This window comes from Adiantum capillus-veneris, chromosome 30 (genome assembly GCF_014529385.1).
Source record: "Adiantum capillus-veneris isolate H3 chromosome 30, ASM1452938v2, whole genome shotgun sequence".
NCBI classification, from domain to species: Eukaryota; Viridiplantae; Streptophyta; class Polypodiopsida; order Polypodiales; family Pteridaceae; genus Adiantum; species Adiantum capillus-veneris.
In genome coordinates, this window is record NC_140960.1 from 95947688 (window position 1) to 95969094 (window position 21407).

The window sequence follows — 21407 nt, forward strand, 5'->3', positions numbered from 1 at the left end:
AAGATGCTTTGACAAAGGAGCTTGTTTTCTTTAAAGATGGAAAATTTCACTTAAGTGAAACAGGTAAGCTCTTGGGAACAAACTTTGGCAAAGGCGGGATGAAGAAACTAGTTGAGGACATGGCTACTAGCCATGCGATCTCAATGGTTGAGGCAACCGCCTATGGGTTGAAGGTCGATCCTATTAAAAGAAAAGGATCAATCAAGGTTGGAGAAGAGGAATCTAATGGTATTGGAGAGTTATGGCCATGCGCTATAGAGTCTGCTATGAAGGGTAAAATGACTACAGAGGTTTTACATGAAGCTGGAGATTGTATTCAGCTTGAAACAGGTTGGAATGACCCTGTGGACTCTTTGTCAGTGCATGCATACATTGCCAAATTTAAAGCAAATGAGGCCGTTGTTGAAGAGAAACGTAGGCGCGAGAATGGGGATGAAGGGTCTTCAAAGCGGGCCACAAGGAGTGGAGGTAGAAATGACACAGTGCCTCCTAGATCACCTTCCTCGCAACAGATGCATGTCCCCGAAGTGCCTATGCAAGAATCCTCTAAAGAAAAGAAAAAGGATGCAACAAAAACCAAAGCAAAGGGTCCGGCCTACAAACTCCAATCCGATATAGAGGCAGCAACAGATCTCAAAAAGGTTTTGGAAGAGAGTATTTAAATAGTAAGGTGGAATTTACCTTGGGTGAGGTCCTTGGTATAGCAAAGCGGGAATTTCACAAAGAGATAATTGATATCATAAAGAGTAAGCGACAGTCTCTTACTGAATCTATCCATGTTCAGTGTGAAGGAGAGACTTCAAATGCACAAGGAGTACAGGTCTATGGCAAACAAGGTGATGAAACTGTTGTTGGATGCTACAAGTCTAGGGGAGGAGTAAAACACGTTCGCTTCTTGGATGATGAAGATGAAGTAGAGACCACTCACAAGAGCTATTACTTAAAGAGTCACTGGGCAAGAGAAACTACTGAGACCCTGGTAAAAGTGGGAGACTTGGAAGAACCATACATTGCGTTCATAGATCATGGGTCGGAAATTAACCTCATGTCAAAGAGTCTTTATCAAAAAGGAAAATGGCCAATTGATATAAATCATGGATGGATGATTCGTGCACCAAACAACTCATTAGGGGAGTTGTACAGAGCTTTTCCAAATGTAAAGGTGACTATTGGGGATGTGAAAGATGACCAAATTTTCTTTGTACAGGAGATGTCTACATATCCTCTTATCCTTGGGCAGCCATACATCACTACTACTCGCATGGAAACCAAGGTGATGGATGATGGGTCAGCCTATGCAAGAATAAGAAGCAGGGATGGGAAGCGTGTAGTATAGTTCCTTACTGTTTGTGTGGACCATGAAAGGAATCGTGAAAGTCTTAGAGAGCAACCCTTGCCCAAGACAAACAAAGAATTCAAGGACTACAGGGATATGAGGGGTTTTGGCCATGTACCATTGTAGAGAGGGATTGCAATGGTACAAGAAGAGAAAGGCTCTCGCATGATGTATATGCAAAGGAAACATTTTCTACAGGTTTTGTAGGATTATCAGACTATGGATCTATTGCTTTTACAGAGTGTGAGGACTTAAAGCGGGGTGAACGACAACATGTGAATAGTGTACAAAGAGGTTTGAAGATGAATGGTTTGCTAGAAGATAATGAATGCATTGTAGGTGTGTTTGATGAGTGTTCTTATGTGGATACTATGCAAGATTTGGAGTCTTTAGTTGATTGTAATTTTCATATGGGAAGTGAGGTCGTGAAAGTATTCTCGATAGAAATGTACAAAGTCATTGAGGATTTCAAAAATGCTCAAAGTGTTGATGCACGAGTGGAGACCAAGTATAAGTCTGTGGCAAAGAAAGTGAAACCAGTGGCATCACCTCTACCAAAGGACTGTACGGATAAGATGGAACAAGCTGCTTTGCAACCTAGTCTTCGTGACCCAAGCAAGATTGGACACAAGTTCACACAGGATTCTTTGAAGGAGTTACAGGTTGGTTGCGAGGAAAGTTTGACAAAAGCTGAAAAGATATGCTTTGAAGACATGCTTGCCAAACACGGAAAAGCTTTTGGATTTGAGCCTTATGAGATAGGGTGTGTTGATCCATCCATTGTTGCTCCTATGGTGATCTTCACTATCCCTCATGTACCTTGGAACTTGAGGCCCATTCATGTTCCAAAGGCTCATTTGCCAAAGCTCATTGAGTTGCTTAATGAAAAGATCAAGATGGGTATCTTGGAGCCTTCTTGTGCTCCGTATTCAAACAGGTGGTTCACAGTTCCGAAGAAAAATGGTTCTTTACGCTTTATTCAGGATATGCAACCTGTAAATAAGGTGACAATCAAAAATGTGGGTATAGGGCCAATTGTCGATGAGTTTGCAGAGGCATTTGCAGGAAGGGCAATATATTCTATGGGAGATTTGTACTCAGGGTGTGATCAGTTCCAACTAGTAATGGAAAGCAGGGACCTGACTACCATGAGGACACCCTTGGGTTTAGTAAGGATGTGCACCTTACCTCAGGGGGCAACAAATTCAGTTGCACACATGATGAATGGTATGAACAAATTCCTACGTGACTTCATACCGCAAACTACAATGCCTTTCCTTGATGATGTGCCAATCAAAGGATGTGATGTAAGTGATAAAGATGTGGCTCTAGACTTGAGGGGGTGCCGAAAGTATGTCGCAAACCATATCAATGATTGTGATAATATCTTGACAAGATTAGAAGAGGTGAACCTTACCTTGTCTGGCCAAAAGTTAGTGTTTGGTGTGAATGAAGTTCTTATTGTGGGACATATATATGGGCCATATGGTAGAAGGACTTGTCCTGCAAAGATTGATGTAATCCAGAGAATGAAAGAGAAATGTATAAATGTCACTGAGGTTCGAAGGTTCTTGGGTGCATGCGTGTTTTATGTTATCTGGATTCCGCATTATGCACATGTAGCAGAGCCTTTGTATCAGCTTTTGAGAAAGAACAAAAAGTTTCAATGGGAAGAAATGTATACTCATGCCATGAGAAAATTAAAGAAGTTGTTGCTTATGTCTCCAACTTTGAGGAAAGCAAACTATGAATGTGGAAGATATGTAATTGTGACAATGGATACTAGCCCCACAAGAATTGGATGGGCGATTGGGCAAGATGATGATGATGGCAAGCGATATGTGGTGAGGTTTGGAGCAAAAGTCCTAAGTGCTCGTCAACGCAACTATCCACAGGTAAAAAGAGAGTTATGGGGAGTAGTCACAGCTTTTAAACATGAAAAAGAGTAGTTGATAGGAGAAAATGTAATAGTGGAGACTAATTGTCTACCCCTTCTTGGAATGATCACAAGCTTCTCAACTCCCGACATTGCTATGTTGAGATGGATTGCCTACATAAAGTCCTTGAATCCAGAATTTAAGCATATTGCAAGGAAAGATAATCCAGTCACGGATATGCTTTCAAGAGAAAGGTATGAAAATGAAGAAGACATGGTTGTCGAGGGCGATGATGTAGGCACACAGTTCTATAGTATCTCTCATGCTAAGGGTGATCATGTTTGCCTGTCAAATGCACTTGAGTCATTTACAGAGGACCTATATCAAGGTGACTGGTTGCTCATTGGACGCTATCTGAGCACATTGACAAGGCAAGAAGGGTGGACTGATCAAGAGTTCAAAAGAATACGGAGAAAGGCCTATGGATACTTTTTGAAAGATGGGTGCTTATGGAAGCGTCCAAAACAAAGAAATGGAATGCCGATGAGAGTTGTGAATGATAAGGACGCTCAAAATGAGCTTATGAAAAAGTTTCATGAGAGTCTTTATGCTGGACACAGAGGTGTATGGGCCACCTTTACTAAAATGAAAGAGAGGTATTGGTGGAAAGGTATGTATAAAGATGTATCTCACTTTGTGGAATCATGTGAAACCTGTCAAATGTATTCAAATGTACGTCATCGTGATGGGTTGCACCCTACTTACCCATTAGCCATGCATTACAAGTGGGTAGTAGATCTGGTTACAATGCCATTGGGCTTATGGAAAATGAGATACATAGTGCTTGCACGAGAAGACTTAACCAATCAAGTTGAAGGTAGTGCTCTAAGAACAAAAAGCACAGAAGGGGTATGTAAGTCCTCTTGGATGATGTAATTAGCCCCGTTATGGTTGTGTTGGGAAAATAACAGCGGATAGGGGTGAGTTGGATGCTAACAAAGCAAGGGAGTTTTTCTCTAGGTTGGGCATTAAACTTGCTCTCACTACTGCATATAATCCTGAGGGAAATGGTAAATCGGAGCGTGGGCATCCTCCTATCATTAAAGATTTGGCTAAGGCATGCAAAGGTAAAATGGGAGAGTGGCCTAGGTTATTTCCTTATGCTTTATGGGCTGATCGTACAACTCATAGCTCAGTTACTGGTTATATGCCTTTTGAGTTGATATATGGTCAGAAACCTATAATACCAATTGAGGATGTAATTCCCACATGGAATGTATTACCTTGGGAAGATGGAATGAGTAGGGAAGACCTTCTTGCTTTGCGCATACAACAGTTAGAAAGAAGGACCCAAGATATTGAGATTGCAGTAGCACGATTGAATGAGTAAAAGGAACAAAAGAATAGATTTGATTATGAATTTATGTAAGAGGGAGGTGTGTGTATGTGTGTGTGTGTGTGTGTCAGAGAGAAAAGGAGGAGGGGGGGGGGGGGGGGGGGGGGGGGGGGGGGGGGGGGCGCTCGAGAGAGAGAGAGATTTCAAGGAGTGTTGAAGACAAGTGACAAGATTCGATGATAAGCTTTGGTCTTCTTAATCTCAAGACTTGGCATTACAAAGGCAAAGAATTATCAAAATGTCACCACTAAAGCGACCATTACCTTACAACCAAATAGTAAGGCCTTTACCATAGGCACTCCTTAGCACTATATACCACGGGGAGTTCTACTTGTCTATTTTTACTTTTTCGTAGGGCGTTTCACTTTATTTTCAAGCGAAGTTGCTATGTGGGTAACAAAATGCATGTGACTACTTGGTTAGGGCATTGGGCTGCTAGCTAGGAGGTCTTGAACCCATAGGGAGTTTCACTTTATAATCAAGAGAAGTTGTTATGTGGGTAGAAAAATGCATGTGCCTACTTGGTTAGGGCATTGATCTACTAGTTGGGAGGTCATCGGTTTAAGATCTAGATGAGAAGGTGCTCATCAATGTCATTGAATTTTTCTCATGCCTCAGCTCAATCCCACTGGAATGAGCTAGACACTCAGTTAGCTATTCCATGTTGGTAGTTAGAGTTAGTTCAGACTAGACAATAGACTTCAAACCAGATCAAACATAAACTAGAAAACAAGTCTCAAACTGGAAATAACATTGAGTATTGGAACTAGAAAAGATAGTAGAACTGGAAATGAAGACTAAATTGAAGAATTGAAACTAGAATTGAGTATTAAGAACAATAGACAAGTACAATGATGGTTAATTCAGTGAGAGTTAGGTTATAAGAGTACAACAGATCCGAGCTATAAGAGTTTGGGCTCAAGAGTGATACAAGGTAAATGAGATAAGATCTGACAGGGACCTCAAAATGAAGTAATAGCCTCTATTTATAGGCCTTTGACTGGGCTCTGACTATGTGCAATCAATTACAGTTACTATGGTAACTACCCGTTGTTACTGCTTATGGAATATTCCAGCCCAGCCATCTACCATCCGCCATCCACATTTCTCTTTCCCTTTCTTGAATTTTGATATGTACCAAAGTTTCCAATAGTCTCAATAGTTATCCAGTATCATCGGACTCGCTTTTTGTCTGGTGCCTTCTTCTTGGGAGGTTTGTGTGAGGCTGGGGCACTTGGACCAGCATTTTCCTTCTAAATAAGATGATAAAGAGCTTCTTGCTCAAGCTGGTCTTTCCTAGTTTGTGTCTGATCTGGTTTGAAGTCTATTGTCTGATCTCTTGTTTTATCTAGTAAAATAGATATGTCTTTATCTCCGCTTGATAAGGTGTCAATGAATTCTCAAGTGAGTTCCAAGTTTTGGTGTCGGGGTCAAATTTTCCCCTAGTGAGTCTGTGGCTCTAGCCAGCTTATGACAATAGGATGTTGTGTGCATCCATCCCTAGAACAGTGGCTGATTACACTTTATTTATGCCTGAAAGAAAATTTCAGCCATCTCTATGAAATGAGGTCCAAAGGATGCTTTACTAGCGAGTTCCTTCTCAGCAATCTTTGAAGCTTCGACTGTGAGTTGGAGAAGTTGGTTTGTGATTCTGATCAGTCTTTGTAGGTGCACCTTCCACTGGCCCATCCTTAACAGGAAGTTATGCAAATCATTGAGAGCAGCATTGGGAAGTCTGGGATGAAATCTATAAAATTTATCACTATTTGATTTTCTTGCTACATCATCTTCCTGGTGATGCAGAGCGAATGGAATAAGGCTTTCAAGTTTTTCCCTTGCTCTTTGAGTGTCATGCGCATTTTTGGTCCGCTGCTACTTGTAGCATTTTTTTCCTACAATGGCTTGATTTGTTGGTCCAATACCCCTCAAGCACTCTTCATTTGAATCAGTATCTTGTTGATTTGGATTTTGATGTCTTTCATGCACTGGTATGTGGCTTTAGTGCCAAGTAGCATCTTCAATTGTAGTCCCATTGACTATAAATTGTCTATGGCTAAGTTCCTTATAATCGGATTTACTGCCACATCATCAACAATAATACACCATTCTTGAACTTTGTCTAATACATGCATGCATCTTGGATGTGGAGGTAATTGGCATACTACGCTGATTATGATAGCTCATGTTTTCCCAATTCATAAATATTTGTCTGGCCCCCACATATAGCATCAAAAATCTCTCCAAATCTGAGTAGATTTTCTCATCATGGAGAAACTCCTCAATCTGGAGATGGTTTTAGATTTTGAGTTGTTTGATTAGTATTAATAGGTTAGTGGAACGTGTATGGTCATACTCAGAGTCAGATTCTATGACAATAGTGTTGCCCTTAGCATCCTTGTTCTGACACTGAGCTGCTTGATGCCCACTCTAATGTTGGTGGGTCCTATTGCTGGGAGTAAGTACCTGCAAGTGTTAGCATTAATAGGTTAGTGGAACGTGTATGGTCAGACTCAGAGTCGCTTCTTGTCTTTAAGACGGGCTACTTCTACTGCCAACTCATATGTTGCAAGAAACCGTCCCTTCACCTTTTCTCTAAGCGACGACCATAGACCAACAATGAAATAGTCCTTCTTTAGGAAATTAGGCACTCCTTTTCCTTCCTCCAGTGAGGCAACCCATCTCTCCCATAAGTCCACAAATTTGGACTCGTAGGTGGCATACTCTAGCAGACCTCCCTGCTTTAATCTCGTCAGTAGCTGCCATAGCTTCTCTGAGGTTGTGCCTCCACAAAACCTCTTTACAAAAGCAGCTCTCAAAACATCCCATGCATTCTTGGTAGCCTGGGGCAATGCATGATACCAGGACTTGGCCTCTACTTTCATCAGTAGAGGAAAAATTCGTAGTCGTGAAGCCTCATCATCTTTGTTGGAAACGACACAAGAAATGTCGAAATCATCCAAAAAGTTGGTGTGGTGAGATCTTCTCCCTTCTTTCCACTAAATGTGGGGAAAGAAACACTTTCCATGGTAGTGACTCAGGAAATTACAAACCTTTTTTTTTTATAGATTAATGACAGTAGCGGCTCATAGCGGCTTTTTACAGGGTTGGGTGGATAGGTTAAAACAGGATAAAGATAGAAACATTAAAGGAATGATGGTAATCCAATATGGGAAGAATGATAGGGTTTGGGGAATTAAGGATTTCTCCTATTACCGCCGCACCGAATAGGTACACAATCTTCTGTTGGTAGAAGATTTTCCTATCTACATAGATATTCACATGCATATGCTGTAGGAATCTGAACGGGAATGCCGTCGGCCCGTTTTCCATCATGCACAGAGGGTGGAGTACTTACTTATACTCTTACCGTGCCAGTGTTGATGAGTCGACACATCCACAGGAGGTCGTCGCTTTTCATGGGCTCTACCTTTCCTTCGTCGCTCAGCACGTACGGGGTGATGGCGATGCGTCTGACCACTCCCAACCTCTTGGATAGTAGCAATTGCAGGTAATTTCTATAGTCGGCGTGTTGCATGAATTCTACTCCATTCAGCTGCAGCTCGTCTCCAACCCACTGGGTTTTACCCATGGTAGAGAGCTTCTTCAGGATAAGTTGTACAAGGAGAGGATCCTCTACCCGTCTTCCAAAACAGCGAGAGCAGTAGCCGAACCACTCTTCCCTAGGACATGGGAATCTTCTTATCACTTCTTCTTTAGGATTGTCAAAGTGGATTGGTAGCACTCGCATGCGTCGTGAAAATCGGTAGGCAACCCTCCGCCGCTTAGCTTCTGATGACTTCCTCTTTGGCAAGTTGGGTACCACCCGGCTTTTTGAGCTTGAAGCACTTGCTTGGCCAGATGCTTCTCCCTTTGGGATCACGTGTTTCCAGACTGGCTTATCTTCTCCTTACCTTTGGCTCGAGCAGCCCCCTTAGGCCATTTTGGAGTAAAGGTTATAACTTTGACTACAGTTTCTTTAGGGAAGAGAGGCCTCACCGTTTTCTTTCCTTCTTTGATGTGAATGAATTCTTCGTGATGAATGTTGATGTAGACAATTTCAGCCCCTTTGTTGCTGGCACTCATTGACAGTGTGTTTTGGTTGACAACAGTGATGGCACCTCACACACCTCCCACCTGATGCTCTCAATTTGTGGTTAGAACGAGTAACACGAGATGGAGAATTTACCTCTTGAATACTGACGATACTGCAGTTTGACAGTAGTACTTCAATGAAGGCGACTAGTGCCTCCTTAGTCTCCTCTTCTTTCATCCTCCAGTTAGAGAATTCCTTCAGCCATTCGTCCATGATTGATGGTGTGCATCACTTTCAGCATTGTAAAATGAAGGGTCTTAGAAGCCCTCCTCAGTGGGGGAACCAAATGACGGGAGCAAAGCGAACCCCGAACCCCGACGGGAGTCTAAAAATCCGGGGCCAAATGGTGCGCCTCGAGCCTGTCACGGTAAAGCGAACAGGAGGCACCACCTAGCTTTGAGCGGCTAGGACGCAGACCATGATGATATGAACACCACAAACTTACACACACACACAGAGACAGAGAGAGAGAGAGAGAGATTGACCAAATAATGAAAACCCTCGGGGGTGTGAGGAAGAATTATTTCTGCACTATTTACAATGACCTTCCTTCTAGCGAGGCGGCACACCGTGGTGATAGAGAGGTAGGAAGAAAAGATGGTGCAACTACTTGGTGCGTTCTCTAAGACGACTCAATGATTGTCAATCTTACTACCAAGAGCGTGTATGTGTGCATGCATCGACCATTGGAGTCGAGAGGTGGATGTTGCTCCCTTTGCATGGTGCAATTCCCAAGGAAAAGCATCACGCAAGCCCCCTCCATGTGCCAATAGTGTCAATTCTTCCCACTAAACTCTACCAAGTGCTGACCTCCATGAACTGCCCCCCCTCCCCCCCCCCCCCCCCCCGATAGTGACCTCTCAGTGCTAATTTATATGTGTGGGCTGCTTGGATTAGGGTAATCCCGGTTTGATTAGGGTAAGCTAATCGAGGAGACAAAGCAAACGGTGGGCCCGGTGTGGTTGACCCTTGCTTTGTTTTGGGAGGTTATTAAAAATGAGAATCTCTAGGTGGGCCTTTGTGCCCATCACCTAGAGAGAGGGAATTTACAAATTGGGATTTTTTACAATGGCTTGGGTAAAAACTGAAGAAATGATGAACATAACCTACAAATTACTGAAAATGGTATCGTGGTTGCGTGATGCCGGCGAATGGTGTGTTGCCGGTGCGTCGGTATAGCGTGTACTTCCTTTCGAGGTCGGCTGGGGCATGCCTTTGGCGCATTTCTCCTTTTTGTTGTTGGTGGCGCGTTCTTTGGGTGTTCTCCTTCTTTATGTCGATGTCAATGGTGTAAGATCCTTCTTTTTTTGTATTTTTTAAGTGCATGCGTATATGCGTGTGTGTGTGTGTGTGTGTGTGTATGTATGGGTGTGTGAGTGTATTTGTATAAGTATAGGTATATATAAGTGCATATTTGTATATGTGTGTTCTCGTGGGTACGTGTGTGTACATGTGTGAGTGCGTAAGTGTGAGTGTGTGTGTGTGTGTATGTGTTTGTATATGTATGTGTGTGCGTGAGCGTGCATGCGTGGGCTGTGTACAGAGAGCGCATGTGGCGGGCTAGGAGTTGGGCAGCCTACGGGAGAGACAGAGCACGAGAGAGAGTGAGAGTGAGAGTGGGGGGAGATGGTGAGGGAGGGGAGAGGGGATAGGGTTGGGGGGTGTGGATGGCAGGAAGCACGCGGGCGGGCTGTGGATGAGCATGAGGCCCGGGAGGGGGGGGGGGGGGGGTAGCGACAGCAGGCGCGACAAGGAGACGGAGGGGGAGCTTGTTCAATGAGAGAGAGAGAGAGAGAGAGAGAGAGAGAGAGAGAGAGAGAGAGATTAATGCCAATGGATAGCTCCCACCAAGGGGAGAGAGGGAGAGAGAGGGGGGGGGGGGGGGGGGGGGGGGGGGGGGGGGAGATAGGGGTTGTGAGGGGAAGGGGAGTAGAGGATAGAGGAAGAGAGGGTGTGAAAGATAGAGGGAGGGAGAGGTGGTATTTTCCCTAAGGCCCGCCATGTCTACTTCCAAGAGAGAGAGCTAAGTCTAGGTGTAGATGGGGGGGGGGGGGCTTAAGGGCGAAGGAAGTATGGACGAGAGGAGGTGGGAGTACGGCCCGTCGAGGCTGGAGTGTGGACAAGCACACACACACACACACACACACACACACACACACACACACACACACAGAGAAAATATTTGGAAGAGAGAGAGAGATATTTTCTGTGGCGGCCCGCCGTGGCTGGAGTATGACAGAGATATCAATGGCACCTACCGGGCCAGATGATGCAGCGGCAGGGTAGGAGAGAGAATATTAGAGGAGCCAGGCAATAAGAGAGAGATCGCCTTTTGGTGATAATGGAGGGGTGTGGACAAACTGGCGGCGCCCTACCGGTGGTTAACCTTCGGGGGGGGGGGGGGGGTATGGTGAATGGTAAAGGTTTTTTCTTTTCTTTTCTTTTGGTAACAAACCCCTTCTTCCTTAGGGTGTGGTTCTCACGGGCATGGTTTCAAAAGCTGGCCATCAATGGAAAGCTTCATGCATCACAAGCTTAACATAAACTTTGCAAAACGCATTAACAATCCCAAGCCTCAGTCCCAAGGCCTCAAACACCTTCGAAGGTGGAGAGAGCTACTGGAGAATGAGGGTAGGGAAGAGGAAGAAGAAACATTCCATAGGAGAAAGAAATAGTTCCTCACTGATCATCACTCTTCTTCCTTAGCATAGCATAATATCATAGTAATGAAAATGAAGAAGATGGCAAGCTTAAGCATTGAAGCATGACTCTTGGTCAGATTTTCATTCCATAGCCAAGAGTGTTAGTGTAGGTTGTTCACTTCTCCACAAGCTTGAAGAGGGAGATGGAGCTCTTGCATTTTGCACTCCACACAATGAGAGAATGTGTGTGTGTGTGTCAGAGAGTATGCCCCCTCTCATGCTTGGTCCACACCTCTCTCTCTCTCTCTCTCTCGTATTATTTTATTATTTCATTTGGACATGTGTCCTCTTTTTCCTCTTTGAGAGAAAGAACTTAATTATTTATTTTTATGTGTCTAAATTCTCATTGGACCCCTTTAAAACCTAACCAATAGCATTCAAGTACATCATGAGGTCCACGTGTGGAGAATCATTTGAACATGTGTCTTTTATGCTTATTAAGTCATTTGGTTGAGTTGAATACTTCAAGGACTTAGTCATTCAAGCAAGCATGTGTCTTTTATGATTCTTAAGTCATTTTTTTTTAATTGAATACTTCAAGCCTTAGTAAATCAAGCGTGGACATTCATGCCTCTTTAGAATTTATCTTTGAATTTAACATTTCAAAAACCTTAGTCATTTAAACATAAAAATCACCTCAAGCTTTCGGCAAGGTTCCCTTTGGCAAGGTTCCCACAACCACTTTAAGCATCTTATCATCTCATTTGGTAAAGCTAGATATTATATTTTATGACATTACCTCTCTCTTGAAATCATAGTCGTCCTCCACTATGAGGTAGAGAAGATAAAGCCTAGTCATTAGTCCATGTTTCTTAGCGGGTAGACTCATCCCTTTTTACCCTATGACATCATTCTAGAAAGGATGACTAATTCATTTGGTGCTCGGGAGACTTAGTTGCCGCAAGCATGTCTACTCTTTAGTCCATATCATACTTCCAAATTAGAGTGACAAGTTCTACTTGGTGTTTGGGAGACGTCGTCACCACAAACATGATCCTAAGCATGCATACTTCTTAAATTTTGTGCACAATAAAAGAAAGAGAATGAGTCTTATAAGACAAAAACTTTGTTCATTTAAAATGCATTTTCATTTGCTTACTCTAGTTTAGCATTGTAAGCATTGACAAGGTTCATATTATCCTAAGGCTAGGTTCCTTATCCATCTAGCATCTTTAAAAGGATAATTCTAAAACTTAACAAGATATCATTGGATAATCTTACCGTTTCTTAGTACCTTGTCTTCTTGTGTCGAAGAATCGATTTGGGCTGCAACACCTCTTCTTGATCTTCAATCTGTAGCGGGTCCTTCATTATTGGTTCTTTTTGTGGATCTCCTTTGTAAGGCTTGAGTAGGCTCACATGGTTAACATTGTGAATGAGCCAATGGTTGGCCAACTTTAATTGATAAGCCATCTCATTGATTGGCTTAAGAATTTCAAAAGGACCATAGTATCTTTTTGCTAGTTTAGCATAATACTCTTGGTGGCCTGTAAGAATCTTACCTGTAGTATGGCTTAGATGAGTCTTGAGAAACTTTAGCAGGACCAAATCATTTTTCTTAAAGGCTAAGGCTCTTCTATTCTTATTAGCAGCAATCCTTTTTGCCTTTTCTGTAAGATGGATATAACCCTTTTTACTCTTTTGAAAAGATTCTTGTAAGTCTCGTCTATATTCATCAGCAACGAAGATCTCTCATATACCTTAAGTAGTAGGGGACATTTGGATCTTCCCTCTTTAACCTCGAAAGGTGCTTTTGCTACAGTTGGGAGCGCGGAAAGCCCTGCAAAATACTCAAAATAGCACATAGCAAGCCATAAATCAACAAATCTGTATAACTGGCACATCCACGAACTCGTAATCGAAGCTATACGCGAACAGCGAGAGACGTAGAGCGGAAGAGAGGGAAAGAGCACGCACAGGCGCACCTCCTAGAGAGGAGTGTTACGCCGGCACGACGAGAGAGAAGAGGGGAGAGGGGAGAAGAAGTACACAGACACTGGGTGCAATCTCCCCCCGTGCAAGAGTGACCATTTTTCTCTTGCACGTATTTGTTATATAGATTTCTTGAATGGTCAAATTGGTTACAAACTGGCCGGTCGGTCATTAATGGCCAAAGCTCATAAAAGAGCACTTGAATAATAAAATGTACATGATATACATATCCATTCGCATAGGCCAAGCTGGGTCTAGTCTTTTCTACCTATCATCTGTAATAAATAATAAAATATCAATTCTATAACATACCTCTCCGTTGGAAAGCAACTGTCCTCAGTTGAGAAGATAAAAATCTGCAAACAATACTTGTCAAAAACAATGATTAGAAATCTGTATCAAATAGTAAAACAAAGTCCATAAAATTAGACAACATTGCTTATGCCTGCGGTCATCCACATACTACCTATTCTAGTGTCCCATACCACTAGAATAAGTAGTATATGTCATACCCTGATGAATCACGATATCATTGGTCACACTCATCATCAATCTCATAATGTCAAATCTCATCACATAAACACTGCCATAATAATCACCAGATACCAAATCCCAATCAAATTCCAATTCCATAGTATAAGTCCAAATCCAGATCACTTTCATTATATACCCGGGTAACAAAATCATACCATTTGCAGTGGTGGCCAGCCACTGCAGCATGATTTTGTGATTGGTGTTGCCCAAATCGGCAAATCTACACCAATAAGACGTGTTGCCTAAATCGGCGAATTTGCACTAATGCTGCCTAAATCGGCGAATCTGCATTCAACATTGTTTAACACTAGGTTGGTAATGGGACACTTTTATGTCCTGGGACACTTTTATGTCGTGTTAAGTGACCATTTTCCTTGAATTATGTCAAAAGTTTCAAAATCGATTTTGAGGTGCTATCTATCTAGAAAGTTGTCTCATGAGCTGAAAAAAACTCGACATTTTTTTGGAATATCAATTCCATCTTTAACCTTGTCCTTGAACAACATTTCAGAACCTAAACTGTGTGAAAAAGCGGGTCCTGTTTTTGGCTTTTTACAACTTTTTGCAACTATACTACTCTAGATTTCATGTTTGTGAGGTCTATAATGCTAGAGAACTATCTTTAGTAGTCCTCAACATGTCTTGATGCTTCTAGGGAGAAATAAATGTTAAAGTTGTAAGTTATGATCAAATTACAAAAATTGCCAAATCCTGTTTTTTAGCCAATTTTAGCTCTTCTATGATTTTTTTGGTGGCTTTCATGATATCCAAATGCAGTTTTGATTTCCTATGTCGCATATTGTAACATAAAGCTAATATTCCTTGAGTTTTGGGGCACCTAATACCCTATTTTTCATAGTAGACAACGATGGTTGATTTTTTCAATTATAGAAGAAAACGAAACATTCTAGTATATCAAGTATTGCTTTTTCAATATTGTTAGTTTCTTGTGACAACTACATGCATTTTGTAGGTAGTAACCATATCTAGTCATAAGGATCAAATTTGGCTAGATAGTGAATAGTTCCTATGGGATTCTACAACTCATAATGTTGAACCCAGTTTTTCCATGTTTACTGTATTTAGCACTTCATCTTTGTCCCCAAGATTTCCCTTGGTAAGAGATGTATTATTCTTTTGACATGCTCCATGGCTCCTTATGAACCTAAAGGACAATAGGGAACTAAGAAAACATGCATATATTATTTGTATTGAGCGTGGCTATAGAAACTTTGATGATAGGTTTGCAGAATATTAAAAATTCAACTTTTTTGAACCTATTTCTTTTGGCAAAACAAAAAATAGTGAGTGAGAAGCAATCATATGTTCAGATCACCAACCCATTGAAGTTAACTAGGGAATTTATCTCAAGTCCTACAAAAATCCCTAATCTTATTTTTATGCAACAAAACGTAAGAAATGACTGTTTTGATGAAAATGTACTAGTCCATCAACTTTGGAGGCTTGGTGTGACCAAAGGATGAGAAATTTTACAAGTTTCTTATTTTTTCCATGTGTAGTAGGCCTTGAACTATAACCTCATGAAATGATTTTACAAAATGAGTGGATCTACTATGGTTTTGGAGGTTTTTTTCAAAACCCTGAAAGGACACTTTTATGTCTTGTTAGGTTACCAACCTAGTGTTAAGAAATCATGAATCTACAATTTGTGGTTGTGCTGCCTAAGTCAACGGATCTGCACCAAGATGAGTGTCTACACACTGCCTAAATCGGCGAATCTGTGTGTCTGTGACCAATGGACTAGGCTAGGCATAAACATATAACATTTTTCACATGTATGAGACTAATTTGGAGCATTATTGAGGAGGAGGGTACTTACAAACTGTTGTTCACTATCCAGAGCACCTTAGCCCACATGAGTAGCTGTATAGCTAGGGGTGGTTCAAGGAAATGGCTAGGAGTCAAATTGTCGAATGCTAAACAAGTGCTTTAAAAGTGAAGGTTAGTAGCAAAAGCATCATTTGGTTAATGTCAATCAAGATTAAAAATTGGATTATATAACAAAATTTATAGACTAAACCAAAATACAAATGTTAAGCCACTTTCAATGCAATTATGATCAATATAAATTTCACAACTTTGTAGTGCGCATAAAGTTTAGATCCTACAACATTGTATAAGAGCAAGTTGTGAAGGAAGCATGCAAAAATTATTGACAAGAGCAGTATCAATTTTACAAAGTTTGCAAAAAAAAGAGTCTTTAGGAACGCGTTATATACTTGTTCAAAATAATCACAATTATGTGCCATGCTCAATATACATTAATAGTGTTTTATTTGGAAGATTTGTTGAAGACTTCTATGTCACTAATGAATACATACAACTTACAAATTGACATGTCTATATTGATCTCCTATGTCCACGAGTCTTTGTTCTTTCTATACAAATACGAACTTGACCTAGTTTATGCTTCTCAGACAAGAAGCACTTAAATTTTTCATGAGTATTGAAAACAATTCTATCTTGGCATGCTATTCATATAGTATGCCTTAATTCATTGAGCAAAAATCTACTAGTGGTTTGCGGATTTGTTATAGCTCTTCAAGTCTGCTCAAAAGTGCGCAAGGCGCAGGGAGACCATGAACGAACAAGAAGAGCTTCGTAGTTTTCTAGGATTACAGGATGGGTGATCATGCCTTTTCAAAGCCCACACATTTCCAGACCATTAGGGCAGCCTTGTTGGGGTACCTCGGCACTCACAGCATATACAAGCTTGGTACCCACACCAGTAGTCACTACCGATGCTTCCACGTCCACGGTCTAGAAAAACACGTGCTATCCAAGGCAGATGTCTTGGTTGCTTCACATCCGAAAAGTCCACATGAAACAGCTCACTCCAAAGCCAATGAGAAAACCCTTTGGTGAGGCTCAAGATGCTTGTTCCAAAACTGAAGAGGCTTTGCAAGCATTCAAGGATATAGTAAATAAACTAAAGCTAGCTTCTGACAAGGATGCAGACCCAAAAAACTTGCAAACACTTGAGACTTTGCTCGCTCATCTGCTACTCTTGAAGAATAATAGAGAATAGGTGAAACATGTGCCACACTTGCAGAGTGGCGCAAGGAGTCAGCAAAGCCTTTGTTATATGTACAAAAAGGATTTGAAATACTCAGACGCATCAAATTAAGATACAATCGCAAAGTTTACAGGATGCCATTGCCTGTATGAAATAGCAGCATCCAATAAAGGCGAGTTTGAGAAGTCTTTGAAGCAAGTAGAACACCTCGAACGGCACTTAGAGAAACTGCCCGTAGTTAAAGTTTTCAAGCCAAGCTGTTTTGATTAGATGCAGTTCAAATGTCTCTTGTACGACAGGCTGAAGAAGCACTCCCTTATTTTGTCAAGTATGTCAAGTTGAAGAAAAGACTAGTCGCTCGAGATGATCCAAGCCTTGCACATTCAAGCGACTGAAGCTTTCCAAGAAGGAGGTCAGAATGCTGAAGAAGTTCTATAATATTTGAGGAGCTATAATGTTGTGTAAGAGGGACTTAGCAGTTTTCTATCAGTTTTTCTGGAGATGAAGCAGCACTGAAAGCAACAGATACCGAAGGTGAAATTGACATTGCTTTTCTGAGATGGGAAAAGCTCTCGCAAACGGCGATCTATTTGAAAAATTATACCCTAAAAAAACAAAAGTCTCCAGCCTGAGTGTGTGTGTGTGTGTGTGTAGCCGCTGGTGTGGCTGCCAGCTAAAGAGAGAAAAGTGTGTGTTAGCATGCGCACAGAGAGAGAGAGAGAGAGAGAGAGAGAGAGAGAGAGAGAGAGAGAGAGAGAGAGAGAGAGAGAGAGAGTTCAACTAAGTTGGTGTGTGTGTGTGTGTGTGTGGCTCTTATTTGTGAGAGCATGTGGCCGCCAGTCGCAAAAGAGACAGTGAGTGTTCATGCGACACCAGCCGCAAGGTGGTGAGTATTGCATGCCAGTTGGGTGGTGGGCACAGCCAATCGCTGGAAGTCATTAACTGATGAGAGGGAGAGAGAAAAATATCGAGAATTCGCATGGCAATGTGTGTGTGGGGAGGGGAAACTATGAGAGAAAGAGAGAGTCAAGCCGCAATGGGAGCTAGCCGATGACGGCTCGAGTGCATGGGGAGGAGAGAGAGAGAGAGAGAGAGAGAGAGAGAGAGAGAGAGAGAGAGAGAGAGAGAGAGAGAGAGAGAGAGAGAGAGAGAGAGAGAGAGAGAGAGAGAGAGAGAGAGAGAGAGATGGTGGGCTGTGTGGGCACCGTTTAGGGGAAGGAATGTAATCACAGAGGGATGGAATTGCAGACCAAGAGGGAGGGAGATAGATGTTAGTGTTCTGCATGCGCAAGGGAGGGCCATGGGTAGTTGGAGGATTGGTGTACCTCTCTGAGTGTTGGCATGCAGCTGTACTGAAGGTAGTGGGTCACAATGGTGGTTGGCAGCCAGAGAGAGGTAAAGAGTTCTTGGCGGCTGAGGAGAGAGAGATGGAACGATTGTAGAAGCTTCCGGCCTTTGGCAAAAAGGCTTGCCAACCTCAAAAGGCTGCACCTAACTTGGCAGTAGGTAGAAAGGAGAGGAGAGGTGAGCACAGCATGAAGATAGCTGTGATGATGGGTTTGATGAGTGGCGGAAGAGGGAAAGGAAAAAAAAAAAAACCTGTGACAGACGCTCTTAACTGTGATAGCGTATGTGAGCCAGCGTGAGGAGGCCGCCATGCAAAATAGAAAAAAAACAGTGCAGCTGCACGAGCTTGTGGTCGTCGTTAGTGTCGCACCATGAGTGCTAGTTGGTGAGTCCAAAAAGGAAGGGTGCATGCGAGTAGCTACGCATGCAAAAGGGAGAGTGGACACTGCCGTGCAGAAGTGGAGTTGGTGTGGGCAGTACCTATGCATGGAGTACCCCTGTAGGTTGCGGATGTTATCAGATGGCAGACGCCGGTGATGTTGCCGGTGTTGTGTTGGTGGTCTTTGTAGGTCTGCTGTTAAAGGCAACCCGCGAGGGTATTATGTGGAGCCAGGGGTAGGAGGAGGAGGAAGTTTGGGGACAAACTGTAGACAACAGCGTTGATGGGAGTATGGATTATATATTGTTGGGCAATTGTAATGGTGTCTAGCCGAGGTGGGCCATTCATTTTTTATTTTATTTTTTCTTTTAGGGAGGCCGGCAAGGCTGCCATGGCTGTCGTCAGCTCGCTATGCTATTTTAGAGACAACTTATGCTGGTCATAGCCAAAGAAAAAAAATAAAATGAAATAGATTGTTTTATCTTACTTTAAGAACCTCTACTTGCCTTGGGCAATATCTGCCAAGGGCAAGAGAGCAACAACATACAGTTGCTTTGCTACCTCTGCCTCCCTCACACGACGCTCTCTCCGACCCTCCTCGTCTTGCTTGCCATATGGCGACTCCCCCCCCTCCCTTTTTTTCCGAGTCATTCACAATTATTGGAATCTCTTAAGATTCTTAGTACAGTAATGAGTCCAAAGTCATGCCAACCTACTCGGTTTCATCAAATTATACTAACACATCTCGGTTTAGTTCTTTCTTCAATAATCCTTCTTCTACTTTCCATGCTAATCTAACTTACTAAACTCTAATCAAACTGCTATTGTTGTTAATATTTTGTCTCTCTTTCACAGTTATAGAGCTCTCTTATTGTTTTCTACTCTATGAAAATGTAAACATATAATTTTGCTTAGATTTATCTACAGAGATAGATAATATCAAGCAAGAAAGGAAAAAAAATAAAGCAAGTCCGCATACAGAAGAAAGAAGACTTAGCTCGGCTATGTTTCTTGTTTATAATCGAGCTCTCCATAGTTGTGATTGTATTTCTAGTAACGTAGCCAAAGCTCTGATACCACTGCTACAGTTGGGAGCGCGGAAAGCCCTACAAAATACTCGAAATAGCACATAGCAAACCATAAATCAACAAATCTGTATAACTGGCACATCCACGAACTCGTAATCGAAGCTATACGCGAACAGCGAGAGACGTAGAGCGGAAGAGAGGGAAAGAGCACGCGCAGGCGCACCTCCTAGAGCGGAGTGCTACGCCGGCACGGCGAGAGAGAAGAGGGGAGAGGGGAGAAGAAGTACACAGACACTGGGTGCAATCTCCCCCCGTGCAAGAGTGACCATTTCCCTCTTGCACATATTTGCTATATAGATTTCTTGAATGGTCAAATTGGTTACAAACTGGCCGGTCGGTCATAAATGGCCAAAGCTCATAAAAGAGCACTTGAATAATAAAATGTACATGATATACATATCCATTCGCATAGGCAAAGCTGGGTCTAGTCTTTTCTACCTGTCAGCTGCAATAAATAATAAAATATCAATTCTATAACAGCTTTCCCCATAGAAGTATGTACAATGTCATTGTACGCATACTCTATAAGAGGTAGGTACTTCTCTCATTGAGAACGTTGATCTACTTCCATGACATAGGCTTCTAGTAGATTCAAGAATTGTTAGATTAGTTATTTCACTTTGGTCATCCATTTGTGGATGATAGGCCGAAAGAGAAATTTAATCTACTTCCTAGATTCTCAAAGAGACCCTTCTAGAAATTACTAGTCATTCTAGGATCTTTGTCAGACACTATGGATGTTGGCAAGCCATGATACTTGAAAATTTGAGATCTAAAGAGGGTTGTCGTTCTATGTGCCTTAATAGTCTTTTTGACAGGCATAGAGTGTGTTTTGTTGCTAAGCCTATCCACTAAAACAATCTAAGTTGCTTCCCTCGATCAAATATTAATTTTTGGTATCCCACGCATTTTGAAACATACTCTTGTATGTTTACTTTTCATGGTAGACCAACATAAATACATTTCTAATCCTCAAAGAGTAGATTATGGAATCCTTCTTTGCCCCATATAAGGAGAAGCATGGGATTCATACATGACTTTCTTATTATATGGGTGAGTAAAACATAGTCTATTGCCATTTGGAAGATAACCATCCTGCATGGTGAATGGCTCTTTTATTCTCTCCTAATGCAAATTTTGTAATTACCTACTTAAAGTGTTGGTCAGTAGCATATTCATCTATCATAAAAGATAGATCATTGTGAGTTGTTATAGACACCACATTTACCCTTGGCCGTTGTGAAAGTGCATCGACCGCTTGATTGTGCTTGCCAGCAATGTGAGCAATATGAAATTTAAATTGCGAAAGAAAATTTTCCCACCTCATTTGTTTGTCGAAAAGCTTGGTTTGCGTCATGATTTGCGTCATGAAGTCATTGAGGCTTTGTGATCCATTCGTAGGATGAATGGAGTCTCCAATAAATAGTGCTTCCATGCGTTTAGGGCATGTAGAATAGCTAAACGCTCTTTCTCAAAAATGCCCAAGACCCGTTCATCGGCATTGAGCCTTCGGCTCTCATATGCTATGGCATGCCCTTCTTGAAGCAAAACTGCTCCAAGGCAATCACCACAAGCATCACATTGGACCTCAATTTTGGTATGAAGCGTCTATAGTATGCACATATACTAATAAATCTTCTTAGCTCACGTAGATTCCTTGGATTAGGCCATGCTTTTATTATCTTC